At 39.0% G+C, this 7,907-nt stretch overlaps 1 non-coding gene across 1 annotated transcript; it reads left to right on the top strand.

The window, feature by feature from the left end:
• Nucleotides 1-7,189: 7,189 nt before the first annotated feature.
• Nucleotides 7,190-7,265, top strand: TRNAG-ACC (transfer RNA glycine (anticodon ACC)). Its single transcript has one exon. It is a non-coding gene; the product is annotated as a tRNA-Gly (tRNA).
• Nucleotides 7,266-7,907: the final 642 nt, after the last annotated feature.

The raw sequence follows: 7,907 nt of genomic DNA, 5'->3' as shown, positions 1-7,907 counted from the left end.
ATTATCTCACTGAACAATTTTAATACAGTGGTACCTTGAGATACGAACAGACCAATATACAAAATTTTTTTTAAGATATGAGCTGCAACTCGGTTCATATTTTTGTTCGAGATCTGAGTGAAATTCCGAGATACGAGTCCTGATTCAGGAAGCTGCCACTAGTTGGCGCGTTGGTGCACGGGTCCAATATCGGCAGTTTGATATACGAGTTGACTGACGTATGAGCTTGGTTACAGAATGAATTAAATTCGTATCTCAAGGTACCACTGTATAATATTGCTTTGGGTTAACAGTATTGATTGATTTACCTCTTGAAGAATGTCAAAGCCTCTAAGACATCTTGTCAATATCCTTCTATTCTCTAGATGGACCACATGGTAGATAGAATAACAATCCCCAAGGATGTTCATGTTTTGATCCCTGGAACCTGTGATTACGGGACTTTTCAGTTGTGATGAAACAAAACATCTTGCAATAGGAGATTATTCTGGGTTATCTAAGTGGGTCCAATGCAATTACAGGAGTCCTTCTAAGTAAAAGAAGGAAGTCAAGTCAGATGAAGAGATGAGATCATGAAAGTTAGAGTCTGAGTGAGGCAATGAGCAAGGTTCAACTCGCTACTGCTGTTTTTGAAGAAAGAAGGAAGGTCTTAAGCCAAAGAGGGTGGGTGGCCTTTAGAATCTGGAAAACACAAGGCAATGGACTCTCTTTCTGGTGTCTCTAGAAGGAACACAGTCTGGCCAACACACTTTTAGCCTAGTGAAATTCTTTTTGTCCTTCTGACTTTAAGGACTGTGAGATATGGACTCTTCGTTTATAATCCTTTGGAAGAACTCGTTTGTGGTAGTTTTAATTGCCCGTGGTAATTCATAAACCCACCACAGAAAACTAATACAGAATAATCTCAAAAACTTGAAAGAGAACTCTAGAGAGCAACGTGAAGGCCAAAGCAGCTCATTGACCCATTTCTAGACTTAATGCTTAGAACATCTTCTGGCCACTGCACTTTTTAAATAAATTTCCCAGTGACTATCTATGCCAGGGGTCCCCAAACTTTTTACACAGGGGGCCAGTTCACTGTCCCTCAGACCGTTGGAGGGCCGGACTATAAAAAAAACTATGAACAAATCCCTATGCACACTGCACATATCTTATTTTAAAGTAAAAAAACAAAACAGGAACAAATACAATATTTAAAATAAAGAACAAGTAAATTTAAATCAACAAACTAACCAGTATTTCAGTGGGAACTATGCTCCTCTCACTGACCACCAATGAAAGAGGTGCCCCTTCCGGAAGTGCGGCGGGGGCCGGATAAATGGCCTCAGGGGGCTGCATGCGGCCCGCAGGCCATAGTTTGGGGACCCCTGATCTATGCCTTCAACTTTTTAAATATCTTAAAAACAATACAAGGAAACACTAATCAGGTGTGGATTAATGGAAAGTAAAGTATCCTCTCTAGGTGTCAATTTCTTTAAAACAAGGTCAATAAAACACCTATTTCCCAGAAAAAATATTTTGGGGGGTGAAAGGGGACTGAGACTTAAGAATTAAATAGCATAATATATTTAGTCATTTAAAAAATCTGTTTGCAAAATAAATACCTACTCTATACTAGTCATTTTATTAAACTCTCAAGATAAACAGTATACACACAGCCCCTATCTTCAGAATGCTTAGAAGATATAGAAGATTCTCGATAAATATTGATATATAGTACCTGCTCATAATGATGACATTTAGTCAGTTCTTATGATGTGATCACACAGTAAATGTTAGCTAATAAAGACACAGTGGGCCATCCCTGGCTGGTTTGCTCAGTGGTTAGAGCATTGGCCGTTGTGCAGACATCCTGGGTTCAAATCCCAGTTAGGGCACACATGAAAAGCAACCATCTACTTCTCTTTCCTTTTCTCTCCCCCTGGTCTCTCTATTCCCTTCTCACAGTCACTGTTCTTTATTTATTTATTTATTTATTTATTTATTTATTTATTTATTGGTATTTTTCTGAAGCTGGAAACGGGGAGAGACAATCAGACAGACTCCTGCATGTGCCCGACCGGGATCCACCCGGCACACCCACCAGGGGCAACGCTCTGCCCACCAGGGGGCAATGCTCTGCCCCTCTGGGGCATTGCTCTGCCGCAACCAGAACCACTCTAGCGCCTGGGGCAGAGGCCAAGGATCCATCCCAGCGCCCGGGCCATCTTTGCTCCAATGGAGCCTTGGCTGCGGGAAGGGAAGAGAGAGACAGAGAGGAAGGAGGGGGGGTGGAGAAGCAAATGGGCGCTTCTCCTATGTGCCCTGGCCGGGAATCGAACCCAGGTCCCCCGCACACCAGGCCGACGCTCTACCGCTCAGCCAACTGGCCAGGGCCTCACAGTCACTGTTTTGGTTGGTTCAAGCAACAGCCTCAGAAGGGGGCTGCCAGGTGGATCCCAGTCAGGGCACATGCGGGAGTCTGTCTCGTTATCTCCCTTCCTCTCAAAGAAAAAGAAGATACAGTGGGCCACTCCATACTTATAAAGAGTACTAAGTATCTTATACACAGGCAAGGATAATACACAAATATACAAATATTTTCTCCATAATTATCCGTGATTCATCTGAATGATTACTGGAATTTTGCTACAATAGGTCCTGTGTCATATGTCAGTTGTTAGGCAGTCCTACCATGATAGCTATTCTCTGTTTATACCACTTTGGAAGAACTCATTTGTAGTCGTGGTATATTATGAATTGTCTTCTCTGGTCTATGATGCTACAGAAAGGTATAAATGTATAATCAATGCACTAATGCTCAAACTAACGAGCTTCAACAGCTTGCCCTATATGTCAAATTGACATGGGGCATTTAGCAAATGCAAGGACAGAATCCTCACTCTACTCACACTCTTTGGAATTATTCTCTCAGCATTCACATTTCCCCAGAAACAGCAACACGCATTCCTTAGAAGCTGCTAAATGAAAATAGGTATACCGATAGAGTGGTATGCTGTCACTTACGTAAATCACACCAGCCTTGAAGCCAGGGGAAGGCAGCAGGGCTAGTTGGACTTTCCTGAAAACAAGATTAAAGTGCAGTTCAGGGGAAAGTCACTGAAATGAAGACTTCACACGCGAAGGCAACATATATAATATTTACAGAAAATGAAATCGTGGTTAAAACATTTTTGAGCCATGTCTAAGTGTTCCCTCTAAACCAGAAAGATTTTGCTTGATTTACTTGGTTCAATTTCTAGGCATCTTCTCCCCTCTGTGCTAATGGCAAGTAATCAATCATAAAAGCAGTAATCAGATTTTGCAGAAGGCCACCGGCATCATTTTCTATCATTTAAACTTTGCCAGCCTGCCTCCCTTCTTTATGAATCACGGAGATTAATGTGAAAGAATTTTTAAAATGCACTTTAGAAAAATTAACAAATTATGATTGTTCTTTAACTCAGAGCTCACCATTTCACCAGGCATTATGTATAGTTTGTGTTGTTGCTTCTAACAGCTTTATTACTCAGAGGAAGAAAAAAGGGGAAAGCATCCTATACTTAACACGGGATGCTCTTTGGACAGATAATGCACATATTCAAAATAGAAAGCTTTAGATAAAAGTGCTTTTGTGGTTATATTTTTCCACGAGTTATTTTCCAGAATAAATATCTCTCAAAGTAGCCTATAATTCAAATGGCAATAGCAAAAAAAACAACAACAACAAATCAAAGGCTGGTAAACTTTTGAAATTCTTCACAGTCTCTTCAGGTATAAGAGTTTTGTTTCAATTTGGATAGGAGCACCTATAGATGTCTAACCATAAATTTCTCTTCTAAAAATTCTTTCCGATCCATTAAATTCAGATTTATTATGTTTTCCTCTTTATGTAAACATTGCATGCTCATTTTAAAACAGCAAATAAAAGAATAAAGTATGGCAAATCAATGAAATATGACTTAAAATTCCATCAGCCTGAGAGGCATAAATTTTAAGGCGATTCTTACACATGCGTAAATCTATTTTAACGCCTTCGTTCTTCTGCTTTATTCTTTCTCTAGGTTTCTGTTGTTTATGCCTTCTCCTTCTTCTCCGCACACTCCAACACTGGGACCCTCTCTGTTCATTCTCCTCAAAACCACAGACCTAAATGTAAAATGCAAACTTATAACACTCCTAGGAGATAACATAGGAGAAATCCTAGATGACTTTGGGTTTGGTGATGACCTTTTAGATACACCAAAGCCACATTCCATAAAATAAAAAAATGGACAAGTTGGATTTCATTAAAATGCATAACTTCTGCTCTGAAAAATGCAATCAACAGAATAAGAACATAGCCACAAAATGGAGGGAGAGGGAAATTGTTGCAAAAGAAACAGTTAATGAAGAATTGCTATTTATCCAAAATATACCAAAAATTCTTGGAACTCAGCCATAAGAAAACAACCAACCAGATTAAAACAATGGGTCAGAGAGTTTAACAACATCCTGCCAAAGATATACAGAGGACACATAAGCATATAAAAAGATGCTCCACATTATATATCCTCAGGAAAGGCAAATTAAAGTAACAATGAGATACCTATTAGAATGGCCAAACTATTTGTCATACTGACAACAACAAATGCTGGTGAGAATATGGAGCAATAGGAACTCTCCTTTGTTGCTGGTGGGAATGCAAAACAATACAGCCACTGCAGAAGACAGTTTGGTACTTTCTCACAAAATGAATATACTCTTACTATATCATCCAGGAATTATACTCCTTGATATTTACTCAAAAGAGTTGATAATGTATGTCCACACAAAATCCTGCATGCTGATGTTTATATCTATAAATGCCAAAATTTGGAAGAAACCAAGATGTCCTTCAGTAGATGTTTGGACAAATAAATAGTAGTGGTACATCCGGGTAACAGAATATTATTCAGTACTAAATGGTTAAAGCTATTAAACCACGAAAAAGACATGGGAGAACCTTACATGCATATTATTAAGTGGAAGAAGCCAATCTGAAAATGATCCCTACTGTACAATTCCATAGACATTCTGGAAAGGGCAAATCTATGACAGTAAAGAGATCCAATAGTTACCAGAGATTAGAAAAGTCAGGAAGAACACAGAGGAATTTTAGGGCAGTGAAAATATTCTTCATGATGCTATGATAGACACATGTCATTATACATTTGTCTGTACCCATAGAATATATAACATCAGGAGTGAACCACATGTATCTGGATGATTGTCATGTGTCAATGTAGGTTCACCAGTTGTAACAAATGTACCAGGCTGGTGGAGAACGTTGATAATGGGGAAGGCTATGTTTGTGTAAAGGCAGGTATATATGGGTATTCTCCTAAATCTACATTCCTCCTAAATTTTTCTGTGTACATAAAACATAAAGTCTTTTAAACATTTTATGAGGGATAATTTCAAGTCTCTGGATGAGAGAATTTTGTTTTAGGATATGTAGGTAGGCCAGAAGCCCATTGTCTTTATTCAATCAGTGTTTAAAATTTTCAGAGTTTTCCTTTAGTGCCTGAGAAGGCTTTTAACTTCCAGTTTACTTTTATTATTAGCAAGTAGCATACTGGGGTTTCAAGTTTAGGTTGCTTATTAGGTCCCTTCTTACTTGACGGATCATGAATTGCAATGTTTTGTTCTCCTAGGTGTTGTAAGATCATTTAAAGCTCTGTTCAGTTTTCAGCCATGACACATTATTTTTAGTAATAGCTGGGATAACCAACATTTAGAAATTATCGCGAGAGAGAAGGCAGCACCAAATACCAACCTTACTTTTTTTACATTCCCTTGTCTTCTAGATACTGACCCAGCCAATGACTAATGCCTTTAGTAACTCTTTCATTCCTTAAGATATTTATTTTTAGTATTTTATTTAGTTTTTATACTTGTTCTTAGTGAAAGAATTTGAATCAAAATAATCAGCTAGAAATACAATACTTTTGTAAATTTTCAATTCATTTCTTTATCCATTTTTTTATGGAATCATTTCTCTTTTAAAGCAAATTATACAATTTTAGGTGCCCAGTCTATGACAATATACTAAATTATAAGAGCTCTTTGTATATTACAGTTTTAAAAATTAGTATCAACAACTGCACCTTTTACTCACAAATCAAGGAAGTGTTACTTTCATCTAATTTCACTTGATTACAAAAAATATTTAATGGTTGCCTAGTTGTGAAACTCTACACTGAGTGCCAGAGACGCAATGAACAAGACAGTCATAGGTCCTGAGTATATGGAATTATCTAGTGGGAGAGACAGAAAATAACCAAATGCTTTTCTAAACATTAAAAATAGAATTGTAATGCTATGAAGAAAACATGCATAGTATACAGGAAGGAATCTTGTTGTAATCTGTGGAGTCAGAGTATGTTCTGAAGAAGTAATCTGAAGGAAATTGAACTAGAGTCATCTGGGCAACTGAAGAAGAGAATTGTGTATTCAAAGGTTTTGAGTCAACAAGGGGCATGGTGGGTTCTATTAACTGAACAAAGAACAGTACTGCTGAAGAGGAGAATGGTACAAGATGGGCCATGAAGGGGGAAATATAAGAGAGATTACTTAGCTTCTTATAAGACATGCATGTCATTTATGTACTACAGAATAACAAACTGTCACAAAAATTAGCAACTTAAAACTATTCGCACTTATTATCTCATACATTTTTTTGTGGGTCAAACATCTAGGAGTTGGTTAACTTGCTGGTTCTATCTCATGGTTGCTCACAAAGTTGCAAGCTCTCTTCTAGGCTATAGGCATCTGAAAGATTCACTGAGGCCAAAGGATCCACTAATATGGGACTCATGACAGACTTGAAAAGTAAGTAATGGTAGTTGGCAAGAGTTCTTTGCTCCTTACTACATGAACTTCTCCAAATAAGCTGTTTGAGCATCCTTAACATATGCCAGCTGGCTTCCTCCAGAGTACATGAGCCAAGAAGAAATAAGGTAGAAGCCATCATGTATTTTATGACCTAGCCTTCTATTCTTTCTAGATTTGCAGAGCTTTCTTCTGAAATAACTATTTTTTGAGCATCATGAATTAACTTGCAGGCAAAATTCCTACAGAACAGCTGGATGAACCTTATGTACTTGAGAGTCTTTGAGTTCTTATTTTTTCAGTTTGAAGAGGCTCCACAAAGGACATTTTAAATTTGGTATTAGAATTAGGTGTGTCAGCCCTGGCCGGTTGGCTCAGCGGTAGAGCGTCGGCCTACCGTGCGGAGGACCCGGGTTCGATTCCCGGCCAGGGCACACAAGAGAAGTGCCCATTTGCTTCTCCACCCCTCCGCCGTGCCTTCCTCTCTGTCTCTCTCTTCCCCTCCCGCAGCCAAGGCTCCATTGGAGCAAAGATGGCCCGGGCGCTGGGGATGGCTCTGTGGCCTCTGCCTCAGGCGCTAGAGTGGCTCTGGTCGCAACATGGCGACGCCCCGGATGGGCAGAGCATTGCCCCCTGGTGGGCGTGCCGGGTGGATCCCGGTTGGGCGCATGCGGGAGTCTGTCTGACTGTCTCTCCCTGTTTCCAGCTTCAGAAAAATGAAAAAAAAAGAATTAGGTGTGTCTTCGTACAAGTAACTTTTATACATAGATGTATCATTTGTCCTTGTTCTGAAGCAATACTGCATGAGCGTACACCAGTCCTCACTGAATTCTCTTAGATCATACAACATTCTGGACAACTGAAAAAACTCTTTCCTGGAATTAGAATTTCCAGGGTACATTATGTGCTAGGCCAACACTTGCAAGGCTCAAGAAAGTTATGATCTAAATCACCTGGGGCTCTGAAAGTTGTATAAACATTTCAGAAAAGAAATAAATTGTAGGCAAAATGTGTTATAAAGGTTAGTATGCAGGAGTTTATCTAAGACAAGGATAGTCTCCAATGCTCATTTGCTT

This window comes from Saccopteryx leptura, chromosome 13 (genome assembly GCF_036850995.1).
Source record: "Saccopteryx leptura isolate mSacLep1 chromosome 13, mSacLep1_pri_phased_curated, whole genome shotgun sequence".
Classification (NCBI taxonomy): Eukaryota; Metazoa; Chordata; class Mammalia; order Chiroptera; family Emballonuridae; genus Saccopteryx; species Saccopteryx leptura.
This window is presented reverse-complemented; position numbering and strand designations above follow the sequence as displayed.